At 42.3% G+C, this 27,232-nt stretch overlaps 1 protein-coding gene and 1 non-coding gene across 11 annotated transcripts in view; both read left to right on the top strand.

Moving 5' to 3' along the window:
- Positions 1 to 27,232, top strand: part of APP (amyloid beta precursor protein) — a 281,826-nt gene that overhangs the window by 220,618 nt on the left and 33,976 nt on the right.
- Positions 311 to 416, top strand: LOC146397842 (U6 spliceosomal RNA). Its single transcript, XR_014825347.1, has one exon. It is a non-coding gene; the product is annotated as a U6 spliceosomal RNA (small nuclear RNA).

Genomic DNA, 27,232 nt, shown 5'->3' with positions numbered 1-27,232 from the left:
TATAGTCCACAGAACGATATCTGATCACTTGTGATGGAGCATGATGGAGAATAATGTGAAAAAAAGAATGTATGTGTATGTATAACTGGGTCACTCTGCTGTACAGCAGAAATTGACAGAACATTGTAAATCAGCTATGATAAAAATTTTTTTTAAAAAGGGGGAAAAAAAGAAAATGTTATAATGGCCACTGAGACATCACTACATAAATGCCTTAGTTCTCAGTCATCACTCTAATAATTTGAAAGGAGTGTTAGAGGGTTTCAAAAGTACATACACACACACACACACACACACACACACATATATGGTATTCACTTTGGCAGCACATATATTAAAATTGGGACAATGCAGAAAAGATAAACATGGCTCCTGCACAAGTATGAGATGCAAGTTTTGAAATGGTCCATGTTTTTTTATTCAATTTATTTGAAGTATCTAGAGTAATAAATTCATAGAGACTGAAGATAAAATGCTGGTTGTCAGGACCTAGTGGGAGGAGGGAATAGAGCGTCTCTAATAAGTATAGAGTTTCAGTCTGGGAAGATAAAAACATTTTAGAGATGGATGGCGGCAATGGTTGCACAGCACTGTGAGTGTGCTTAATGCTACCGAAACTGCACACTTAAAATAGTAAAGTTTATGATATATATAAATATAATCACAATAAAAGTATATATATGTACATTCCTATCATTTGCTGTTCTGGACATCAAAGGCATCCAAGAATTAATCAAAGATGTTGGATCTTCAAGAAGTATTTACTAAACATCCCCATATTCCAGATTCTATGCTTGTGGCCGGATATTTTGCAGGTATCGGCACAATCTTTCCTACTCAAATAATTTAGAATCTGCTTAGAGAGACTTTGAGTAAACAACTGAGAGAGGCTGCTCTCATTAAGTTGAGGGATGTTGATTGCCATGTCTCTTGGCATTAGGTAGCATCATCTGGCAGCCATTCCTTCCTTCCACCATCACTCACTGAAGATAATTAGAGGAGACGGGAACCTAGTTTCCAACCCGTTCAGCCCCGTCATTTCACTGGCTCAAAGAAGCTGTGAGACGCCCAAGGTCATGCATCTGGTTAATAAGACTAAAGACCGAATCTATTCTGGTGTCTCTGTAGTGGTATTTGTTCTCCATCCCTGCTGATGCCAAGTTAAACAAAACTGGATTTTGGAAACTATTTATTCGGCTTCGGCACCTGTTCTTTGAAAATATTATGGGTACAAGAAATGGCCATCTTTCCGCTTATATGACTCAATGATAAGAGGCTTCCCGAGCTCAAAGATTCAACCCACTTCAATACTTAAGTCAGTGCGAAGGTGTTTGTAAAGCAGATTGGTGTCAGCTACACTATGCATTCTGCTGGGTTTTTTGTTGTGGTTGTATTCTGCATTTGCTTAGATATCATGGGAGAACCCATGAAAAATGACAACAAATGCACCTTTTTCTGTGGGCTTGTCATTAGTCTTTTCTGTACTGGACAAGCAGAAATTTCTCTGAAAGTACAAGGTAATAATCTTCAGCTAGATCTTAACCATTGGGGGGAATCAGACTTTATGTGTTTAGCTCTGTGAACGTTAGTGGCTAAAGCCCTTCACTTCATACCCGTTATTAGGTCATCTCTCGAGCCAAAGGAGGGACCCATTTTCATGACAGTAGAGGCTCAGTTCACTTGTTTGAACCCAAATATATTTAGAAAAGGGAATAGAAAGAGAAAGGAAAAAGAACGTAATGCAAGATTTTATAGCTATTTTTTTAAGTTTATGTTGTGACTGTCGTCTTTTGATGACTGGCTTTGCTTTACTTTTTTTTCCTTTCCTCTTTATTTCTCTCTTTTTTTTTTTTTTTTTTTCATTTTTTCAGGGCCATGCCCATAGCATAGGGAAGTTCCCAGGCTAGGAGTCAAATCAGAGTTGCAGCTACCAGCCACAGCCACAGCCACAGCAATGCCAGATCTGAGCTGGGTCTTTGACCTACACCACAGCTCAGCTCACGGCGAACACCAGATCCTTAACCCACTGAGCAAGGTCAGGGATGGATCTTCATGGATACTAGTTGGATTCATAACCTGCTGAGCCACAATAGGAACTCCCACCTTTCTCCTTTTTTTGTGTGTTTAACTCATTTGATCCTGAAAATAACCCTGGGCAGGCAAAGCAAATTGTTGCTCCCTTTATTCTCCTGATTTTTCAGGAAGGCCGATACGTCCACAGCCCTGGGTGCGTCTGTGTATGCAATTCCATCTACCTACAAAGCCCCTGCCCAGTCCTGACCTATTGAGCTCTTAATGAGCTTCCAAAACCCCATCTCTCATGTCATTTCTCCCTTGAATTCTTTATTAACATGAAGCATCTGTCCTCTGATGATAGAGTTTATATATTGCATGCATCTGCTGTTGCTTTGATGTGTTCATGTCAACTCATTGCCATGTACTAATTAAGCTCTTTGAGGGTGTGAATCAAATTTCATGTACATTTGTTTCTTCTGAAGCAAATTACTAGGTATAAGTAAGTGTTACAAATACCTGCCTTCAAGGCATTCTTTAGTTAGAGGAATTGTGGTTCTTGGACCAGCTGCGTCAGCATCCGCTGGGAACTTGTTAGAAATTCACATTCTCTGGTCCCACCCCTAACCTCCTGAATCAGCAGTGCTGGGTTGAGGGATCAACCCTCTAGCTTTTAACAAGCCATGTAACTCGGATGCATGCCAAACTTTGAGAATTACTGATTTAGAGTGTATTCAACTTACAAAATAATAAATAGGTGACGATCTATAAGCCAGTTAGATTTACCTGTACTGTTTTGTTCTAAACCTGCATGATAAAAACTGTATGCCCACAAAAAAATGCTTAGGGTGAAAGAAAACCTCAATGAAGTAATATATTTGATTAATTCATAAATGTAACAGCTCCATTTCATAGGAAAAGATACATAATTACTGAGTAGTAAAAGATGAAAGGACATACAACTTCTCATGATTAAATAGTAGAAATCAAACATAGTTTTTTTAAATGATCACAATTGTTACTTTTTAAAACCTGTTCGACCCTGTCATAACAAGGGTAAGTGAAAAGGAACTAAATAAGCTTTTGATCAATAGGTGGGTGTAACCTTTTTATGGGACAACTTGACTCTCCCTAAGGAATTAAAATGGACAGTTTTCTCTAATTTGCCCATCTGTGGAGAGGGGAGGGAGGTGCACTTCTGCTGTCATTTGAAAACCCTCAGTACTATTTTTTTCTTTTTATTTTACTGCCGCACCTGTAGCATATGGTAGTTCCCAGGATAGGGGTCTAGTCTGAGCTGCATCTGCAACCTACACCACAGCCACAGCAACAGCAATACCAGACCCTTAACCCACAGACTGAGGTCAGGGATTAAACCCCCATCCTTATAGACACTCTGTTGGCTTCTTAACCCACCGAACCACAATTGGAACTCTATATTTTTTTGATAAACATCACTACATATCTATAAAGAATGGAGAGATGTGAGTTCCCATCATGGCTCAGCGGTAACAAATCCCACTATTATCCATGAAGATAGATGCAGGTTTGATCCCTAGCCTCGCTCAGCGGGTTAAGGATCTGGCATTGGCATGAGCTGTGATGTAGGTCACAGACTCGGTTCAGATCTTGTGTTGCTGTGGCCATGATGCGGGCCAGCAGCTGTAGCTCCGATTTGACCCCTAGCCTGGGAACTTCCATATGACCTAAAAGACCAAAAACAAAAAAAAGAATGGACAGATGACATGCAACAGACTTGGTCTCCCCTCTCAGACTCTGCTTCCATTTACAGTTTACACTTCTCTCACCTTGGGGGTTCAGTACCCCTAAAATTATAGGGAAATTGAAATATGTGATGTTGACCAGAAATGTAACCTTTCAAGAAACTTAGGTGGAAATGGGTTAAGCCCCCATCTAAATGATCCATGAAAGTGTTAGACGCTCTCTGTTTTCTTCTTCCAAGGTGTCATCGCCTATCCTATCCCCAGAGCTCACAATTTCTCTGTAATTCTGTAAAAAAGGAGGGAGATACTTCCTAATGCACTATTCCCCTCCTGTTTCAGGGTAGTTGTCTGTCAAACAAGTTTTTGACACTTTTTTTTTTTTAATACTGAGAATGAACACCTGGATCAGACTGACCAAATTTGAGTATTTTAATGGTAGTAATAATAATTCTAGAAGTAGCCCCTTGGTTCTCTGCTAGGAATCAATCTGAACAGTTTCTAAACTCCTGTTGGCAATAACAGTTACCATGAGGCAAATAAGGAAAAGAAGCTGTTTCAAGAAAAGTAGGAATAGATGGGGCCTGGGCAAAGTACCTTTTTTTATCCAGTATTCAAGCCCTGCCAGAATGTATTTCAAGTTTATCGGCTGTCTCTGCTTTATTCTTTTTGCCTTCCTTTTGGCAGAAAAGCACTGTCTCAACACTGGCGTACCTATTCCTATTTCCATCTTTTTTTTTTTTTTTTTTTTTTTTTGGTCTTTTTAGGGCCGCACCCACAGCTAAATGGAGTTCCCAGGCAAGGGGTTGAATGGGAGCTATAGCCACTGGCCTACGCAACAGCCACAGCAATGCGGGATCCAAGCCGTGTCTGTGACCTACACCAGAGCTCACGGCAACACCGGATCCTTAACCCACTGATCGAGGCCAGGGATTGAACCCGAGTCCTCATGGATGCTAGTCAGATTCATTTCTGCTGAGCCATGATGGGAACTCCCCTTCTTCCATCTTGATGGAGAAGCTTTCACATCCCTGAATTACCTCTTTGGGGTGTAAGACGAGAAATTAAAGTGAGACTGTCTGTGGAGTTATTAAAACAAAGTTATCCATCCGCCCCTCAAAAAAGGCCTAATTTGGAGTTCCCATCGTGGCTCAGTGGTTAACAAATCCGACTAGGAACCATGGAGTTGCGGGTTCAATCCCTGGCCTTGCTCAGTGGGTTAAGGATCCGGCGTTGCCGTGAGCTGTGGTGTGGGTCGCAGATGCAGCTCAGATCTGGTGTTGCTGTGGCTCTGGCGTAGGCTGGCAGCTACAGCTCTGATAAGACCCATAGCCTAGGAACCTCCATATGCCATGGAGTGGCTAAAGAAAAGGAAAAAAAAAGGCCTAATTATGCTGTCTGTTGATTAACACATGTCACTTATGTAAGTCAAATACTGTATGACTATATGAGGGAGACCCTGCTTGCCTGCTAGGTCTTCTTGACATAAAATAAAGAGGTGGGTCCTTTCCCACATTCAGTGTGGTCCTGCACCCACACTGCTGCCAACACTTCTTCAAGGAAATACAAAAGTGGAATCAAACTTCCCAGTTTTCAGATTTAGGATTCTGAGTGATTTGATCAAAATCAGAGACTGACTGTGCTATAAAAATAGTCAAGGCCCAAAGGGTTCAACAAGTCTTGCCAGAGCCCATTAGAAATTGAAGCAGGGTGTTCCCGTTGTGACACAGCAGAAACAAATCCAACTTGTATCCATGAGGATGCAAGTTCGATCCCTGGCCTCGCTCAGTGGGTCGGGGATCTGGTGTTGCTATGTGCCGCAGTGTAGGTTGCAGACACAGCTCGGATCCCACGTTGCTGTGGCTCTAGTGTAGGCTGGCAGCTGCAGCCCTGATTCGATCCCTAGCCTGAGAACTCCCCTATACTGTGGGTAGGGCCCTAAAAAGCAAAAAAGAAAGAATGAAATTGATGCAGGTCTTCAGATACTTGGATGTGAAAAAAATGAAATTGCTCTTTCTTTAAAAAATAAACAAACAAAAACCAAAGGAGGCCTAGTGAGCCAGAGTTGAAGGTCCTGCAAGCCTGAGTTTGGGTGTTCTAGTTTTATCTAAGGCCGTGTCAACCTGGACCTGTGGTCCTTGGAACCCACTAACAGGGCAGGCTAGTGTGATGAGCAGATTCACTCACAGCTCATAGCTTGAGCTTCCTTCAGTGCTCTTCGTGATTTCCATGCCTTTGACATCAGCCAGTGGACTGAGAAGAGTATCTGACATTTGTTGGTTTGGTTGCTGTAAGCGCTTGGATGTGAAATGTACCAGAGGACCCATCCAGTGCACTCGCTATGGAGATTGTTCTTCTGGAAGCCATGTGCTCTAGAGCTTTACCTCTGATTTACAGAAATCTTCATTTTCCTTACCTCTCCAGGTGATTCTTCAATATTCAAAAGTTTTAAAACTCCTGCTTCTATGAAGTAGCAAAAATACAAGGATTCCTGCAGGCTTAGATTATATTTACGTTAGTCTTGAATATCAAAGAATAGCAGTTGGCCGTCATTGAGAATTAGCCATGTGGATTTCTAGTGGTGCTTATATCCAGAGCTGTGATTGTATAAAACATTCAAGTGAAGCTTTAGTGAACTTGGAAGTTCATATTCATTGAGAATTTGTTTAGGTGCGACAGGGTTGATGGCTATGTTTTATTTATCCAAGTTAAGACTTCTTATTAGCTATGAAAAGGGATTGGCATCACCTGCTTACTCACTTTGCTTAACTCTCTAAAAGGAATGAACAGCATACGCACAGGGCAGGCTTCAGCCAGAAAATGCTGTCTTTCCTAACGTTTTCCCCATTTGCGTTTTTATTGGCTCTTTCAGAAATTGTGAATCTAATATTCTACCTTCCAGAATCTTTTCTTCCTCCTTTAGATTCTTTACTTTCTATTATGGATGCTGACATTGTACTCAAAGAACTTACTCATTTAGGCTCTCTTCAAATCTAAAGTGGTATTATTTTAACGAAGGATGACAGGGAAAACTGCCAAAACACACCTGGAGTTGTCAGCAGTGTCAGTGACAAATGGTAAAAGCTTAATCTTGGAGGATTGTCAGAGAGCTTAACACGAGCTCAGGAAGTGTGTGTCTTCTTAGAGAGTTGACAACAAAATTACCAAGACCAGGCACTCAGGGTACCAACTCCAGGTGCCAGACCTGAGAGCCGCTCCTTCTGTTAATCAATAGTGTATTATTTTTTGGATAATACAGGAATGCAGTTATCTTCCTTTGCTTCTTAAAGTAGCTCCCGTGGAGATGGGGCATAGACATCATGCCCCATCTCCTGTTGTGTTCCCCCAAAGCAAACAGACTGCCTAACTAGAAATGTCACAAGAGGAAATTGTCATTTGGATTTTTCCCTCTACCTGTAGTGAAGGCAGGTCACAGAGAGCACTTGAGAACTTGTTTGGCAAATGGCCATAAGAAGACAAAAGAAAATGAAAAGCCCTAAAGGTCAAGTATACTTTCCAACCTTGAGTCACATTTCAAAGAAAACACTTCCATGTCATTTATATAAAAGGGGCAGGACATGAAATTCACCGCACCTCCGGGGTGACCGACTGGTAATTTACACTCTTTTCTCATCTTCAGCTATCACCATTCCAAAAAAAAAAAAAAACCAAAAAGAACACAACAACAAAATCTCTTAGAAAAAAAAAAGCTGTTCTGACCTTTGATCTTCCTTTTATCTGGTATGACTAGATGGGTTGTTCTAGTCACCTCAGGCTGCCATAGTGAAATACCATGGATTGGGTGGCTTAAGCAATGGGATTTTGTTTCTCACCATTCTGAAGGATGAAATGTCCAAGATCAAAGTCTCAGCAAGTTGGATTTCTCCTGAGGCCTCTCTCCTTGGCTTGCCGATGGCTGCCTTCTTGCTGTGCCCTCGTATGGCCTTGTCCCTGTGCATGAGTGACAGAGCTCTCTGGTGTCTCTTTCTCTTCCAATCTTGTTGAAATACGGCCCCACCCAATGGCCTCATTGAACCTTAATTACCTCCATAAAGTTCCTTTCTCCAAATATAGTTACATTGGGGTAGGGCTTTAACGTATGAATTTGAGGGGAAACATAACTCGGTCCATAACAGTTGGCTGCACTGTGCTTTTGGTTAGATCCAGTGTACCCCACCTTCAGGATTCCTCAACCATCACCTGCCTAGTGCATGTGGGTTCTATCATTCTCAAAAAAACAAAGGGGGCCGTGACATTTTTCCTGCTTCTCTACCCTAAGTCCTTGAAACAAGTTTTCACATCAGCAGGCTTCCACTCTCTATATAAGACCTTTTTGGCATATAAAATCATACACTTGTCATGAAGCCATTTGATGTTTTTTGAAATGTTATTTCTTTTACTAGTTCCTCCATATTCTTCTCTTTATCTCTGAGGAGCAAGAGCCAAGCGATCCCGGTGTTAAAACTAAGAACAGCAGTTCCTTGGCGACCTAGTGGTTAAGGACCTGGCATTGTCACTGCTGTGGTTTGGCTCACAGCTGTGGTGTGGGTTCGATCCCCGGCCTGGGAACTTCCACATGCTGCAGGTACAGCCCCCAAAATAAATAAAAACTAAAGACAGACCAGTAGAATAACAAAGTATAGCAGGATAAATCCATAACCAGGTATCAGTAGCCATCTTTTCACTTTCATCTTTGGTACCTTGAGCCAAAAGCCACAAATAAACTAGTTTTATTAAATATTCATGCTATAAAATATTCTATTCCAATCATTCATATTTCAGGCAAAAATAGCAAAACTTTCGGCTCCTGGAGAACTATCTTGTTAAGCTCTAGCTTGTTAGAGTTCCCGTTGTGGCTCAGTGGTGGTGAACCCAACTGGTATCCATGAGGATGCAGGTTCAATCCTTGGCCTCACTCAATAGGTTAAGGATCCATTGTTGCCATAAGCTGTGGCATAGGTCCCAGAAGAGGCTTGGATTCAGTGTTGCTGTGGCTACAGCATAGCCTGGCAGCTGCAGCTCTGATCCGACCCATAGCCTGGGAACTTCCATGTGCCACAGGTGCATCACCACCTCCCCCCCCCCAAAAAAAGTCCAGCTTGTTGAATGTGAACTCTAAAATTGTCATGCTAAATGCTACAGATGACTCCAGCTGTCCCATTGTCTCTCTGTTTAGTTGCTGAACAGAGGTATGACAGCAGACCCAGTTCTGATATTAGAGATGATTATGTTTTCATCACCCACGAGTTAATAAAACCTAAAACCTGCCAGGCATTTGCCACACATCATGCTGCCAGCGGCAGCTCAGCTTCTGGCTTCTTAAGAAGCCAGAAATAAGCTCTTTTGGGGGAAGGTTTACAAGGTGTTTGAACCTGAGGTCCTTCCCCTTGCATGCTGAGCTTGCCCTGACATTGGTACCCAGAATTCCCATGCAGCCCGTGAGGTTCAGGAAAAGGAAGTGGTGGAATTCCCTGTAGAAGAGAAGAGAGATATTGAGAGCTGAAACAGAAAACCTTTAGTCTCCATGAAAGTTTCTGGTGTCCAGAGGGCAAATGTCTGTGCACTGATGGGGCTAAATTAGCCTCTTAGATTATAGAGCTTCTCTCCAATCTGCCTATCACAGCCTTGAATAAAGGCCTCACTAAGAATCCACATTCTGGCAAGTTCCCATTGTGAATCAGAGGTGAAGAACCCTACTAGTAGCCATGAGGATTCGGGTTCAATCCCTGGCCTCACTCAGCAGGTTAAGGATCCGGTGTTGCCTTGAACTGTGGTATAGGTCAGGCTCGGATCCCATGTTGCTGTGGCTGTGATGTAGGCCCGAAGCTACAGCTCTGATTCATCCCCTAGCCTGGGCGTGTGACCCTAGAAAGTAAAAAAAAAAAAAAAGAATCCACATTCTACGCCAGTGTGTTTGTTACACCCAGAAATTAGCTAATGGTTAATATTCTTTTTTTTTTTTTTTTAATTTTTTAATTTATTTTTGTTGTTGTTGTTGTTATTGTTGCTATTTCTTGGGCCGCTCCCGCGGCATATGGAGGTTCCCAGGCTAGGGGTCTAATCGGAGCTGTAGCCACCGGCCTACGCCAGAGCCACAGCAACGCTGGATCCGAGCCGTGTCTGCAACCTACACCACAGCTCACGGCAACGCCGGATCGTTAACCCACTGAGCAAGGGCAGGGATCGAACCCGCAACCTCATGGTTCCTAGTCGGATTCGTTAACCACTGCGCCACGACGGGAACTCCAATATTCTTAATAAATGACCATAAACTGGGTAGCCTAAAACAACAGAAATGTATTCTCTCACCATGCTGGAGGCTGGAAGTCTGAAATGAAAGTGTCTGCAGGACCGTGCTCCCTCTGAAGGCCCTTGGGAAAAATCTGCTTTATTGCTTCTTCTTGTTTCTGTTGTTGCTGAAAACCCTTGACATTCCTTTGGCTTGTAGGTACACCACTGCAAGCTCCGCCCCTGTCTTCACCTAGTTATTCTCCCTGTGTGTCTTCTCCAATACAGTCGAGAGCCCACCTAATGCCTGTAGTGTTCACCCCGTTGCATACTGGATCGAGGACCTGTGTATTCTAGTATGATCTCATCTTTACTCAGTTACACCTGCAAAGACCCTCTTTCCCTCTAAGGTCACATTCCTAGCTCCTGGCCTTAGGACTCCAGTATACTTTGGAGGGGAAACACAATTCGACCCATACCAGTTTTATGTTTAATTTCCCTGGACGTCTAGGAATCCAAAAAAATTGGCCAAGTTTCTTTCTAAAACACAGTCAAATTTAAGTCAAAGGCTTGCATGTCTTGAATTTATGACCTCTCCATTGAAAAAAATAATAATTTCCATATTTAATTGGTTCAGATTGTGAGAGGCTTTAAATGCTTTGCATTTGCTTGAGGCTGATTAATGAGTAAATTTGTAAACCATGGCTGTTCTAATTAGCCAGGGTTAATTAATGTTTACTGCACTTGGAAGATGAAAAGACGTGTATAAATGCACTGTAATGTGAATCATTTTTTAATTTGTTGTTGAAGCTTAAAGTATAGTCAAATAAAGACTGCTTACATCACGCTAAAAAAAAAAAAAAAGCATTTCGGAGCCGTGCAGGAATTAATGTAGAGGGCTCTAAATTTTGAGGTTAATTAATTATATGCTATTGAAGATCATATTTTAATACCATATATTCAGCAAAAGATTATATATGTGTGTGTGTGTATATACACACGTGTGTATGTGTGTGTGTGTGTATATTTTATGACCACAGCGGTGGCATATGGAAGTTCCCCAGGCCAGGAACTTCCAGGGACTGAATCTGAGACGAAGCTGCAGCACTGCCTGATCTTTTGACTCACTGCACCCAGCCAGGGATCGAACCCCCACCTCCACAGTGATCCCAGCCCCTGCGGCCACATTCTTAACCCACTGCACCACGGTGGCAGAAATTCCAAAACGTTATATTTTTTAATCTGATTGATTAAAAGGGGAAAGCATAGAAATCTGAGACCAACCTCATAATTATTTATATAGTATATCATAACTTAAGATGAAGTCTGGTTTTTGTTTTTGTTTATTTCTGAGTCTTTTTCAGAGCAGGGTGGAGCAGAGAAAGGGTTTAACTCTGCTGAGATGAAAATAACATTTTTAAGCTACTTTTTTTAAAGAAAGAAGATTACTAGAATTCCATGTACACTTTCAAGAGAAAAAGCAGCAGGGGCTTGGATGAGGTCTAGCTGTGAGATTGGGAAGCTCTAAGATGAGACAGTTTGGAAGCAAAGACTAGAAGATTCCCCTGACAGGCCACAAGCAGTATATCATGGAAGCAGTTGTCCCAAGGCAGCAAAATGGGTTATCCATTCTTGGTTTGGAAGTGGTTAATTCTCCAGCACATTCAGTGAGACACACCTCTGGCGCCAGGATTCAGGGTTCACAGGTAGCTTAAAGCAGAGCTGGCCTGAGTGACAGGACCCCATTTCATGTCATCGATGTCTGAAGGGAGAGCGTGTTCAAAGGTAAATTAGTGAAAGGTCAACTTTTTTTTAATCTCCTACACAGTTTTCTCATTTGTTTGTTGCAGAATGAAAAAATAAGGTTGGTTTTTTTGTTTGTTTGTTTGTTTTTGTCTTTTTAGGGCCATGCCTGAGGCATATGGAGGTTCACAGGCTAGGGGTCAAATCAGAGCTGCAGCTGCCGCCAGCAATGCTGGATTCTTAACCCACTGAGTGTGGCCAGGAATTGAATCTGCATCCTCATGGGTGCTAGGCAGATTCGTTTCCACCAAGCCACAATGGGAACTCCTGCTTTTTTTTTTTTTTCTTAAATCATCTCATAGGTGTTCATACTGAAATGATATAAGTGGCGGGGGGAGAGACATGTAAGTTTTTATTTAGATACGAAATTCATGGCTCCTTGGCGTTCTTAACAGTAGCCACCAACCTGATGTTATCATTAAGCAGAGCAGTGAGATGCTATAAAGCCTTTTCAGTGAGGATGTGGCACTTCATTATGGGGCAAACTGTTCATTACCCAGCAGAATTCAATATATGACAAATCTCTTGGGGGGAATCCCATATGAGCTTCTTTCCCAAAATGCCTGGGAAAGTGGAGAAACTCCCATTTTCACTCCAGTGCTCCCCTGTGGGCCGTTTCAGCATTTATGGGAGGTCTCCAGGTCAGTATTTCCAGTGGCTCCAGACCTCGCCACCATGATGTGTTGGAAGATTGCAGACTCAACCTGTCTAAATAGAACCCCCCCCCATATTTGTTACTATATTAATGAGTTTTTAGGCATGCCTTTTATGATGCATTTATTTATATTTTTGGCCACACCCAGGCATATGGAAGTTCCAGGCCAGGGATCAAACCTGAGCCACAGCATTGACAACACTGGATCCTTAACCCACTGCACCACCAGGGGAACTCCCACATCTGTTCTTTTGGCTACCACTGAGGTCAAGAATAAAAATACGGGAGTTCCCATTGTGGCCCAGCGATAATGAACCCCAGTAGTATGCATGGGGATGCAAGTTCAATTCCTGGCTTCGCTCAGTGGGTTAAGGATCCAAAATGGCCATGAGCTGTGGTGGAGGTCACAGACGAGGCTTGGATCCTGCGTTGCTGTGGCTGCGGCATAGGCAGGCAGCTGCAGCTCCGGTTCGACACCTAGCCTGGGAACTTCCATATGCCACAGGTGCGGTCCTAAAAAAGCAAAAAAAAAAAAAAAAAAAATGTTCGTGAATATATGGAGTTGCTGCTGTGGTGCAGAGGGTTAAGAATCCTACTGTAGCAGCTTAGGTCACGGAGGAACTGCAGGTTTGATCCCTAGCCTGGAAACTTAACATATGTTACAGGTGTGACCATAAAAAGCAAAAAAAAAAAAGGAATAAAATCATGACCAGCCACCTGTTAGCACTTCTGGCCTCTCCCAGTCACCACGTTCCCCTGGACCTCCCACCACTACTAGTTTAACACTGTTATTCTATCACCTTCCTAAATGTCTTTCTGGTTTTATCAAGCTCATGTACATTCTTGCCCACTATTTTCTCCCCCTTTTTTTAATGTTGACATGTCTCTTTAGTATTTATATTCCCCAGATTGCCTCTCTCTCCTTTTCTTTGTAATTTATCTGTTAATGAACTGTGGGCCCCTCAACCCATGGAATTCCCATAGTCTGGATTTTGCTAATGTGCAAACTCCTCGTGCAGGTCAGCATCTTCCCCCTGCCCTGTGCATGTCCCACAGATCTAAAGCTCCTGGCCTCTGGCTCAGCTGCCTCCTTTTTCCCCTCTCTTGTGTCCCTGCAGCCAACAGAGTCCAGCTGTTGGGCAGTGCATCCTCTGTCCTTGGCCGTGCACTCGTATCTCCTAGGACAGTCTGTCTTGCTTAGCAAATCTGTAATATCACCATCTCCAGCCCCAGAGCCCTAGTTTCTTTCTTTCTCACTCTGTCCATACCCGTTACCCTGACATTTACATAGGAATTACTTTTATACCCATCTTTCCTCTGGGGCCATGAGCTTTGAGTAAAAAGAAACTGCCTTGGTTATTTCCTACACTGGCCTGGAAGATGGTAGGATTGTTTAACAGCTGATTAAAAGAATAAAGAAATGAATGAACTCATTAATGGATGATCAAATGATTTTAATTCTCTGGGTTCCAGATTCGTCTTCTTAAAGTGAATCCTTCCAGCCTCTCCACTTCTGCCATATTAATGCTTCCCTGAAGATGGTCACTTTCCATCCATCTCTAAGCCCCAAATGCCAAGTGCTTCCCGTCGCCAGGCTTGCTTTTCCCCACATTGTTAAGGGATCTCATGAATCCACTAATGCAAAAGGGAAAGGACCACTGCTGGTCTAAAAAGCTATTCCCTGCAGAATGAGTTTTATGTTCAGGGAAACAAATAGGCCAGTGTGCAGAAGGTCCTGGAGGGCTGGTGTGGGATTTTTTTTAATCTGCATAAATGAACAGTTGAAGTGAGCGACTGTGTATACAAACAGGACGTGCTGTCTCCAGGAGGAAGAGCCTCTGCCCTGGGATCTGTGCTGATCTTATCCACACCTGCCTGTTCCCCTTAAACTTACCAGCAGGAATCCTAGGCTCTTTGAGCAACCTGTGTATAGATGGTGAAAATCTTACTTTCTGCCGTGACCTCACCAGCCTTCCTTGCTAAGTACTTTATTTGCTTCAAAATACACGCATACCCAAGAGATACTGTGAGTTCAGTTCCAGACCCCCACAATAAAATGAGTATCTCAATAAAGCAACTCACATGGATTTTTTGGTTTCCCAGTGCATGTAAATAAAAGTTATGTTTCCCCTATGCTATGGTCTATTAGATGTGCAATAGCACTATGTCTAAAAAAAAAAGAGAGAGAGAGAAAGAAAGAAAGAAAGAAAGAAAGAAAGAAAGAAAGAAAGGATTTTTGTAGCTACAATAAGAATTCTTATTGCTATAATAACCAAGAGGGATCCACTATATTGCAAAGAGAACCATACTCAATATTATGTAATAACCTATAAAGGAAAAGAATCTGAAATAGAATGTAGATATGTATAACTGAATCACTTTGCTGTATGCCTGAAACTAACATACATTGTAAGTCAACTATTCTTCAATTTTTCAAAATTAATTTAAAAAAGAAAGCACCTTATTGCTAAAAATGCTAAGAACCATCAGCTGAACCTTCAGCAAGTCGTAATCTTTTTGCCACAGTAACAGATCACCATCCAAATATAACAATAATGAAAACGTCTGGAATATTACCACAATTACCAAAGCATCTACAAAGTGAGCAAATGCTGTTGGGGAAATAGCACTGATAAACTTGCTTGGCACAGGGTTGCCACAAACCTTCAATCTGTAAAAAATGTAGTCTCTGCAAATTACAGTGAAGCAAAGCACAATAACACAAGGAAGGTAATGCCTGAATAGAGGTCCATCAATTAAGCCTTTATTAGATATGAATCAATTAGGGAGTTCCTGTCATGGCTCAGCAGAAGAGAATCTCATTAGCATCCACGAGGACACAGGTTCGATCCCTGGCCTTGCTCAGTGGGTTAAGGATCCGGCATTGAGGTGAGCTGTGGTGTAGGTTGCAGACACAGCTCAGATATGATGTTGCTGTGGCTGTGGTGTAGGCTGGCAGCTGCAGCTCCAATTTGACCCCTAGCCTGGGAACCTCCATATGCTGTGGGTGTGGCCCTAAAAAGCAAAAAAAAAAAAAAAAGATATGAATGTATTAGAATGCACTGTCTTCATAGCGTCACAGAGAATGATTGATGGCTGTTGAGAAGGGACACTGTTGCCCCTTCCTCTGAATTCCTTTGGTCCCCCCAGGATATGTCTTACCCAGGGGAGAAGGACTTCTCTCATAAGAAGAGAGGGTGCTCTTTGGGAGAGGGTGCTGATCAGACAGGACCACTGCTGACATCATTCAGGTGGGATAGGACCCCATTGTAGGAGCATCACTCGGACTCCTTCCTTTGTCCTGCACAGCTGGGATCCAGGTTGGACCTGAAATCCAGTCAGCTCCATAAGCCATGTGCCCTAGATGTGACTCACTCTCCCAAAGAAAGCATCCTGTGGGCTGGTAAGGGCCTGGCCTTTATCAGACGTAAAGGTGATGTTTTCATCTCCCTCTGCTCTTAGTTGGTTCAGAACTCAAATGGAGAAAAGGGGACATTCTGGATTGGGGCTGAAGCACCAGCAGTGAACATTCCAAGGGAGTATGAGCTCAGAGTGTATGCAGTTGCCAGAATGACTTCGTATTTATCAAAATGTATGCAAGGACCATCAAAGTGTCATTCGAGTACTTTTAAAAAATAATCTTTCTCATTTTCCTTTCTCGTTCTCACTAAAAGCCTTAGCAATTTTTAAAAAATGAAATTGTGGTGCTGACCCAGATAGAGCAAACCCCAGGTTTTATTATTTCATGTTGCCAATTTACTGTGTAGCTGAGAACTTAAAAAGTTAAAAAAAGAAAAAGATAAGCTGTACCCACTATGCCACACAACCTAACTGGAAAACTGAGAAATACATACTGTGGATAGGAATTGGAAAAAAATTGATTCTTATAATTCCATCTCTCCATGTCTCAAACCTGGTTACTCTAATTCCAGGGGCCTTCTTCAGTAATCGCACAAAATTCATTCTCACTGACCACAGTCGTAACAGATAATAAAGCGATGATGGGATGAAATGAAATAATCAATTCCATAAAGGATTAAACTATTTTAAAAAATTACTCTTGATTATATCCGGTGGTGGGATTGCAAGTGAATCATTGTTACTTTTGTCTCCTACTTTTTTTTTTTTTTGTCCTTTTAGGGCTGTGCCTGCAGCATGTAGAGGTTCCCAGGCTAGGGGTCAAGTCAGAGCTGCAGCTGCCAACAGCCACAGCAATGTGGGATCCAAGCCTCATCTGCGACTTACACCACAGCTCACTGCAACACAGAATCCTTAACCCACTGATCGGGGCCAGAGATCGAACCCAGATCCTCATAGATACTAGTTGGGTTCATTACCCCTGAGCCACAACAGGAACTCCTGTTTCCTACATTTTTGCACTGATTTCATTTACTCTTGTAATTAGTACAGATCTCTATTTTTATATAAAGGAGGAGTCATAATGGAGCCTAGTTTACGCTGCTGGGGTTAGGTTCTTAAAGACAGGTTTGAAGAGAAAATTCCACATAATCGTATTTACTTTGAAACGCCTTGAGCTTAGCCATGAAAGTATACATCTCCCTAGGCAGCCAGTTTTTCCTCCAGCACATGAAGAGACAACTTTCCTGGCTAGGAGACCACAAAAAATAACTCACTTGTGTTTAAGGAATAAAAGGCATAAAAATCACATTCATTTTTATTTTAGTTTGCAGACAACAGGTAGTCTGTATCTGCTTGCATTAATGGCCATACACGCATTTTCCCTGTATTTATTGACCAGAGGAAGACGGCCATATATACGCAGGTTAAAACTGGTGCTACAGTTTTATCGCCACAGTTCTGAACTTTTTTTTTCTTTTTTTGACCATGCCCAGCATGTGGAAGTTCTTGGGCCAGGGATCGAACTGGAGCTACAGCAGCAACCCGAGCCGCTGCAGCAGCAATGCTGGATTCTTAACCCCATGCACCACAAGGGAACTCCAGAACTTTTTATTTTCATATAGTTCCAGACTTAAAGAAAAGTTCTGAAAAAATTACATAAAATTCCTTTTTTTGAAAGTAACTTGCAGGCATATTGGCCCTTTACTCCTAAATTCTTCACCATATGTGTCCTCAGAGCAAGGACATTTGGAGTTCCCGTCATGGCTCAGCAGAAATGAATCTGACTAGTATCCATAGGACACAGGTTTGATCCCTGGCCTCCCCAGTGGGTCAAGGATCTGGGGTTGCCGTGAGCTGTGGTGTAGGTCATAGATGCAGCTCAGATCTGATAGCATCGCTGTGGCTGTGGAGTAGGCTGGCGGCTACAGTTCCCATTTGACCCCTAGCCTGGGAACCTCCATGTGCCACAGGTGCAGCCCTAGAAAGACCAAAAAAAGAAAAGAGGACATTAATTTGTATATGTGAATTATAGCCTCAACACAACATACTTTGAGATTCTTTCTGTCATATGTTAAGTTGATTTTTAGTCTAAACTTTAGGAGATTTTTCCTCTTTGAGATTGCTTAGGCTCCAAACTACCCAGGCAAGACCAAGACTCCTAATGTGGCAGAAAGTAAAACCAGGACATTGGCACAAGTTCCAGAGTAAACATAAGTAAGGAACTCTACCCTGTTTTTAGAAACCTGAGAGCCTGACTTTTACCTTGATTTTTCTGATGGTCCCCGGTAGGTTTAAGTTGTTTGATCTGCATGGTTTGAAAGTCAAAAGGAAATCTGTCTTGAATGAAAAGAGATTTCTTCCTCTGTATCCTCCATCGTAATGGAGACAAGTGATGTATTAGGAAAATGTCACTTGCAGTAGGAATGTTCCCACGAGGGATGTGCTGCCACGTTTGTCTGCCCTCCGTGGATAGTTTGTTGCTGTAAGTGGACCACGCATGCTCCATTTAAGATCCTTGCCCAAGAAACCGCTAAAGAAAAATAAATCCAAATTCTGACATGGAGTCTAAATTTTGAGACTGAGAGATTTTTCCAGCTTGATAATGTAGTTAAAGAAGACTAACCTGGTTTTCCGGGAGGTCCAAGTGAAAACGAGATGTGTGGGAACGGTAGTGCTTTGTGATATTATATCTCATTTTGGAAAATACGGCAGCATTATCCAGTGCTGTTTCAGTCTTGGTCATTGATGAAAAGGGACATCTGAAATAACTAAATGTGCAGCCTTGGTCCACTGTTCAGTGATTTAAATAGCTCAAAATCCAAAGCAATCTCAATTATCTTAAATTTGACTCAGAATCGATGAAACCTAATGACCGTTCATGTAGCCATTATATTCATGCCAGTCTACCAGGGAAAGGCAAACCTAAAGAAGTGGAAACTAGGTGTTCAGAGGAGAAACTGAGGTTGAGGGTGGACCATCAAAAGGAGAGTGACAGGTAAGGCCTCCTTAGAGAAGGAGGCAGTGCCTGAGTGTTCACCTGAGAACCACCTGGCCTTTCAGCTCTGCTGCACCATCAGGGAGCTCTGTGGGAGTTCCCGTTGTGGCTCAGTGGGTTAAGGACCCAACATAGTCTCCATGAGGAAGCGGGTTCGATCCCTGGCCTCAATCATTGGGTTAAGGAGCCAGCAATGCCATGAGCTTTGGTGTAGGTCACAGACAAGGCTCAAATCCAGTGTTGCTGTGGCTGTGGCTGTGGTGTAGCCCAGCAGCTGTAGTTCTGATCGGACCCCTAGCCTGGGAACTTCCATATGCCTCAGGTGCAGCTCTAAAAAGACCAAAAAAAAAAAAAAAATGTCATGGCCTGACACAATTTTTTCACAGTATGAATGATCAAAACATCCCAACCTTATACAGTAATCGCTTGAAGACCGTATATGTTCTCTCCTAAATCAGCATTTGAAACAACTGCTGCTCCATTGAATTACAAGTCCGTCCCCATTTAGAAGTTAACTCACTCTTCGCAGGGGACAGCACAGCAGTCTGTGCCCTGTCTGCCCTCTGGTACCCTCTACATTGTCAAGCACATTCTTTTTCATAGGATCTGAATAACACTGACCTGTTTCCCAAGCACGTTCCTGCTCTGGCTTCTATGTAATTTCCTGCCTAATGAATGGTCTGGCAGGAAAAAAAAAAAGGAAATCATAACTAGTCTTTTCCTTTCCTGTGGCTTTTTGGTTCAGAAATGTTATCGTGAATGATCATTTCAAGGCAGCAGGATGGGCTAGGTCCTAAGTAACTGCATCACTTTGTGGTACAGCAGAAACCATCCCAACATTATAAATCAGCTCTACTTCAATAAAACTTTAAAAAATGGAAAAAAAAAAAAACATGCTTTTAAGATGTTTTGAAGCAAAGGTTCTTCTGGCAGTATTGTTTCTTGGCCACACTCACCTTTCACACCTTGTTTTGAGGCTTGTCTTACATGATGGGGGTACCTGAGGCCAGTGTATAGCGATGTTTTGTTCGACTTGTGGCAGTGGTCAGACTGTGGTGTGCTCAAGCCCCACCTCTGATCAGAGTGTTGTGCTCAGTGAAATAAGTCAGACAGAGAAAGACAGATACTGTAGGATACCACTTATATGTGGAATCCAAAAAACAGAACAAATTAGTTCGTGTAACAAAAAAGAAACAGATTCACAAATATAGAGGACAAACTAGCGGTTACCATCGGGGGAAGGGGAGGGGTGGCAATATGAAGGTGGGGGATTAAAAGGTACAAACTACTGTGTATAAAATAAGCTACAAGGGTATATTGTTCAACACGGGGAATATGGCCAGTATTTTATAATAATTATAAGTGGGGTGTAACCTTTAAAAATTGTGAATCAGGAGTTCCCGTCGTGGCGCAGTGGTTAACGAATCCGACTAGGAACCATGAGGTTGCGGGTTCGGTCCCTGCCCTTGCTCAGTGGGTTAACGATCCGGCGTTGCCGTGAGCTGTGGTGTAGGTTGCAGACGCGGCTCAGATCCCAAGTTGCTGTGGCTCTGGCGTAGGCCAGTGGCTACAGCTCCGATTCGACCCCTAGCCTGGGAACCTCCATATGCCGTGGGAGCGGCCCAAAAAAATAGCAAAAAGACAAAAAAAGGAAAAAAAAAATTGTGAATCACAATATGTACACCTATAACTTATGTAATATTGTATATCAACTCTACTTCAATTTTTTTTTAAAAAAATCCCCCAGGGATCATGTTGAACGTGCAGATTCTGTTTCCCTAGCTCCAGTGGGACCTGAGATGATGCATTTCATGCAGCTCTCAGGAGACACCCACGTAGCAAAAGTAGAGATAACAGGATTCAAAATGAAGGAACGACAAAGCCCATCCATCCACCTTCCCCTCGATTTATGGAAGAAGAGCGCAAGGCTTAGGGAGTTTCAGGGGCCATGGTAATATTAAGTATCGTGAAAGGCATGGCAGTCAGTGCTGAGCCGGGAATCAGACCCACACAGACCTGTGATGGGAAAATTAAATCTGATCTCATAGTCCTGGTGTGGGCAAAATGCCTAGAATGGATGACAGCAAATTTATAGCAGAGCTTCTTGATAGGTAAAGAAATTACATCCCTTTTATAAATACACCCAATATAGCTGTGGCAGTTGCAAGGGGTAGAATTGGGGTGGGGTGGGGGTGGATGCTACAGAGGTATAATCCACTCCCTTTCAGGTGCATAAGTAATTATTTATTAAACTGTAAGAATTGGTTATGTGATACACTACTGTGGGGCAAGGATGAAAGGAAATTTCCATTTGGGGGAGAAGCTACAGATAAGTTTGTATTTTTCCTCCAGGAACCAGAAGAATCAGAAAATACAGGGAAAATGATAATAGTGATACGGTTCAATTCTGTACAAAAGAAAAAACAGGGAGTTTCCGTTGCGGCTCAGCAAGTTACGAAACTGACTAGTATCCATGGGGATACAGGTTCAATCCCTGACCTTGCTCAGTGGGTTAAGGATGCCGTGAGGTGTGGTGTAGGTCATTGACACAGCTCAGATCTAGCATTGCTATGGCTGTGGTGTAGGCTGGCACCTGAACTCTGACTCAAGCCCTAGCCCGGGAGCTTCCATATGCCACAGGTGTGGCGCTAAAAAGAAAAAAAGAAAAGAAAAACCGGAAGCCTAGGCGTGTTTACCAGTCTCCAGATCAAACCCTTTGTATGTATGTGTGTAAGTTCCCAGGCCAGGGATCAAACCTGAGCCACAGCAGCAGCCCAGACTACTAAAGTGACAATGTCATATCCTTTATCCACTGCACCACAAGGGAACTCTCATATCAGCCCCTTGTTTGGGTGTTTCATGGGAGAAAAGACCTCCTCTTTATGAAGAAAGTTTCCTTCCTACCCCAAATGTGTTTAAAGGATGGAAGAGGTAGTTCGATGATTAACCACTGAAGTTTGTAGAAGAACTGATTTAATGTTTATAAGCTTCATTTTCTCAGAACCTAAAATGTGGCAGTTAAATTTTTAGGAGGAGTTTGGCTAGTGGATTAATAATTAAAAGAAGAACATGAAATGAGTTATCTCAGATTCCTCTGTTTCCCATTCAGTAATCCTTTTATGAGCCCATTTCTCTCAAGATGAAATATCATGGAAGTCTGTTGCTTCTACGAAAGCAAACTATGGTAGTCATTGGAAGATGAAGTTACTCTTGAGTATCTCTTTTGATGTTGCTTTCTTTAAAATATTTTAAGTATTTTCAATGATAGCTAAGTGGCGAGGTGTTTTGTTTTTCTTACTTACTCTAAGAATGCCTAATATACATCCTCCAAATATTTTTAAAAGGCCAGCATAAAATAAGGTTCAATGCATGTTTAATATGTGAAATTAAGTATCTCTGTTATTGTTTAAACTTTAGATTAAATATTACCATCGTTGAATTCCGTTAAATATTTCCACTTTGAACTGCAAGGTTCATATGCTTGGGTATGAGAGAAGATATTTGACTCAGAGGTAACTGCTGCAATTTTGTGCAGTAACGAAATAGCTTTTAGGAATTAAATAAAGAGTCTTGGTGGGGGGATGTGCCTCATCTTTAATACAGCAGTTGGAAAATGTAGATGCTTAAAAGCTTTGAAGTCCCAATATATGCCATCGGAGCATTGAAATAAAATATTAAATTAATTCAGATAAAAAGAATCCATTAGGGCCACCAACATTGACGTGCGGTTTCTGTGTGATTAGGCTGAACACAGAATTCAAAGATAAAGTCCCACCCAGCAGGAACAATGAAATAATCACACTTGGCTTTGGATTTTAACATAGGAGGAATTGCTTGGTGTGCCAGTCGTGTGAACAGTTGGTAAAATCTAGAGCCCTTAATAACGTCAAGAAGTAGCTTGCTGCCTGGAGACATTTTATGATCACAAAATTGAATCCTCCTTCAGCTAACAGTAATCCATCATTTCCACCCTCTTTTCGTCCCTTAAAAACCACACTGCCTTCATGGTTCCAAGTGAGATAACCAGAGGTGGCTGTTGCTAGGTCTCTTATGTTAAATTGAGATAGGAAAGTGGATTTCTGCTTTGGTGCCAACATTTTTTTAAGGGCCTAAGTGCTTTTCACTCTGCCAAAAACGTAATGTTTCTTGACTATTTCGTTCTCTCATTTTCTGAAAATGGATATAATAAACCAAGAAAATTAACCACTGTGGGGCTCAACATTTTAGCAGCCATTTGGAGGAAATTTCCTGCCAACAGTATAAGAGAGAAAAGGGGGTGGGGCGGGGGGGCACGATTCGCTGAAACCTGAAATGCTGTGCATGTGTTATGAAGTACAGATGTAAGATTTTCCCACGGTGACAGTTCCCTACTCTTTTTTACTGCCGTGACTGATATGGGTACAGGACCACCCCCGGCTCCCTTGCTTGGGAAACGCAAAGGAACATTTGAGGGGACAGTCGCCATTCCATCAGGCTTGTGGTGTTTAGGTCAGCTTCCAGCCCTGTAAACATGAGAGACATCGTGGAAGAGTCATGCTTGTAATGCCTGGTTTCTCCATTTACTCTGTAAATGAGCGAGCCGATGATGAGAGTAAGAGTGAGCCTGGTAGGTAGGGGTTAAATCAGGGAGGCTGAAGTTATATAGCCCAAGACTTAGATTTCAGCCCTGAGGCTTCCTGACCATGGAATCTTGAAGAGATCCATTCTTCTCTCCCAGCCTCTTTCCTGTCCTGTAAAGATAATAACGATTCCTCGTAAAGTTGTTGAGAGGAGAGTCATTGGAGCCACCCTCTAAAGAGCTCATTATCGTTTGGATAAGTAAGCAAAGACGGGCTTCCCAGGTAGCAGGAACAGAGCACAGGTGTCCTGAAGGGATGGCATGGTCCCACTGGGAAGTAGTCCAAGCCATCAGGGTGGTGGTAAGATTCTGACACCAATTCCAATGTGTGAATTTCTCCCCCACCACCAAGCAGTTCTCCAGCATGAGTTGAGTGTCCTAGCAGTTCAGCCCAATCCTGATACCACCACCTGGAGATGGAGACAGATCCCGCAGGTCAAGCAGGGGCTTAGTCCCACAAGACTGCCCACCCTCTTCCCTCCATAGCACATCTCGAGTCCCGGTGGTCACCTGAGCTTCCGATGACCAACTGTAAATCAGAGACTCCAGCCACCTCCTCCTCAGGTCCTGTTAATTTCCTTCAATGGCTAACGAACACAGGAAGACATTTTACTTCTAGATGACTGGTTTATTATAAAAGGATACAACTCAGGAACAAGAGATGGAAGAGAAGGCTAGGGTGGGGTATGTAGGAGGAGGCTTGGGGCTCTTTTGCCCCAACCCAGCCCACTGCTCACCCACATCTCCATGTCACGCATTCACCAACCTTGAGTTGCTCAGAACCCTATTCTTTTTTTTTTTTTTTTTTTTTTTGTCTTTTTCTTCTTAGGGCTACACCCGTGGCACATGGAGGTTCCCAGGCTAGGGGTTCAACCGGAGCTACAGCTGCTGATCTATCCTACAGCCACAGCAATGTAGGATCCAAGCCACGTCTGTGACCTACACCACAGCTCATGGCAACACTGAATCCTTAACCCACTGAGCAAGGCCACGGATCGAACCTGCAACCTCATGGTCACTAGTCGGATTCATTTCCACTGCACCACAATGGGAACTCCACATAGCATATTTTTAAATGTTTATTTTCTAATTGTTGTGAGTATATAATTCAGCTAATTTTTTTCTATTGACCATGTATTCAGCAGGCTTGCTAAATTCACTTATTAATTTTTTCCTCTCTTTTTTTGAGGTATAGTTGACTTATAACTTTCAGGTGTACAAGATACCCTTCACAATTTTTAAAGGCTATACTCCATTTTTAGTTATTATAAAATATTGGTTATAGTCCCTGTGCTATATAATATATTCTTGTGGCTTATTTATTTAATACGTAGTAGTTTGTACCTCTTAATTCCCCACCCCTATCTTATTCCTCCTCCCTTCCTTCTCTCCATTGGTAACCATTAGTTCTCTTTATCTGTGAGTCTGTTTTTTTGCAGTTGTTGTATTCACTAGTTTATTTTTCAGATTCCATATGTAATTATATCATACAATATTTGTCTTTCTCTGACTTATTTCACTAAGCACAATACCCTTCATGTCTATCCATGTTGTCTCAGATGGCAAATTTTCATTCTTTTTTATGACTGAGTAATATTCCATCCTACATAAATATATATATATATAGAGAGAGAGAGAGAAATCACATCTTCTTTATCCATTTATCTGTTGATGGACACTTAAGTTGCTTCCATATCCTGGCTATTCTAAATAATGTGAACAGTATTTTTGGGGGGTTTTACAGAGCCCTAATTAGATAGCCACATTTAATTAAATCATTGGCCATTGAGGATGGGGCTGAAAATTCTAATCCTCTTATCACATGGTTAGTTCCCCTGATGACCAGCCCACCATCATCAGGTAGCCAAGTCACCTCATTAACATAAAATGCCTTTATTGGCCTTATCATCTAGGAAGTTCCTTGGGTTTCAGTCATTCTGTACCTACGAAGGCCAAATAAACATTTCATATTATAAGTCAAAATATCAGAGATGTATACAGCAAAGAGATGTGAGCCTCGTGGCTAGAAAAATGAGGTGGACCCAGATCACAGAGGGCCTTTAATATCTGGCAAAAGAGTTTGAGATTAATTCATTAGAAAATGAGGAGCCCCTTCTCAATATCAGAAGATCTAGGAAACAGAGAGGCATAAACATTAGGGAGAACAATTATCTGGGCAAGAAGTAATGATGGCTTAAGGGAAGTGGGTAGTAGAAAAGGGGAGTGAGGAATGAATAAGAGCGAATCCAAAAATGACTCTGTAGAGAGCCACAGATGGTTCTGAAGGTTTCAGGCCTGTAGCTGGGAGAACAGTTCAGCCACAATTAGAAAACGGGAAGGCAGGAGGGAGAGTGAGGGGCCTTGAGCTCAGTTTTGTATGTTCTAGGTTCATAGACAATCTCGAAGTTAATAGTTCCAGCAAACTGTTAGAAATATATAAACTAGAGTGGAAGGGATATGTCAGACCTGGGGAAGTACATTTCAGCTTTATCCAAAAATGTCCTTAGAGTTCAAGAGTAGATGGGATTTCCCAGGTGTTCCTGTCGTGGCTCAGGGGTAACGAACCTGACTAGTATCCAAGAGGTCTTGGGGTCAATCCCTGGCTTCACTCGGTGGGTTAAGGAACCAGCATTGCTGTGAGCTGTAGTGTAGGTCGCAGATACATCTCAGATCCCGTGTTTGCTGTGGCTGTGGTGTAGGATGGCAGCTACAGCTCCAATTTGACTCCTCCCCTGGGAACTTCCATATGCTGCGAGTGTGGCCCTAAAAAAATGAAAAAATAAATTTAAAAAAATTTTTTTAAAAAAAGCGTAGATGGGATTTCCAAATGAATTCCAGAAAGAGATGGAAGAAGATGAGAGGGACAAAGAGATTAGAAAAAAAGCAGAGAGATATTCAGAGAAATCACGTGGAACCAGCTCAGTGCTCTATATGCAAGACGAAGAGAACAAATTTCCAAATGGAGGAAGAGGGTTAGTGATCATTGCCACAAAGACAGCAGGTGAAGCCAAGGGCAGCCAAGCTTCGCCCTGGTGAAGGTTATTCCCTCACAAGATGGACATGTAAGCACCAATAATTATTCCAGGAGCTCTTCTCTTTATATTTGTTAAGTCCTTAGCACTCATAAGCGTAAGATTTATGTAAAAGAAATGCCCACTTATTGAAGTAGACATTAGCCATTACCTGTGACTCTAAGACATTAAAAAATTGGAAGAAATCTAATGCGGGCCTTTCATCTGTATGGGAAAGGTCACTGCAAACATCAAATATTGAATTTTAGAATGCTACCAGAGTGAAAAGGTATATAACTCAAATTAGACTTCAAGGGGACTGACTTGCTTGAGATTTTATCATTTAACATAATATCTTGCAGTAAAAATGACCCCACAGAAGGACATTAATCTCATATTTTAATGCTAGTCTATCCAATTGTTTTAATAGATAAATTTGAACAGAATCTTAATTTTTCAGATAAGTTTTTCTTTGTCAACTTAAAAGGGAATTGGGAGAGAGCTCCTATATGTGGTGTAGCAGAAACAAATCTGACTAGTATCCATGAGGATGCAGGTTTGATCCCTGGCCTTGCTCAGTAGGTTAAGGATCCGGTATTGCCATGAACTGTGGTGTAGGCCAGCAGCTGTAGCTCCGATTCGACCACTAGTCTGGGAACTTCCATATGCCACGAGTGCAGCCCTAAAAAGCAAAAAAATAAAATAAAATAAAAGAGAATGTGGGAGTTTCCGCCATGGTGCAGTGGGTTAAGAATCCAACTGCAGTGGCTTGGATAGCTACAGAGGTGTGGGCTTGATCCCTGGCCCAGCACAGTGGGTTAAAAGATC

Source organism: Sus scrofa, chromosome 13 (assembly GCF_054392235.1).
Source record: "Sus scrofa isolate SSC_HxYL_T2T_F1_AM1 chromosome 13, Sscrofa_HxYL_maternal_Yorkshire_Landrace_v2.0, whole genome shotgun sequence".
Taxonomy (NCBI): Eukaryota; Metazoa; Chordata; class Mammalia; order Artiodactyla; family Suidae; genus Sus; species Sus scrofa.
This window is presented reverse-complemented; position numbering and strand designations above follow the sequence as displayed.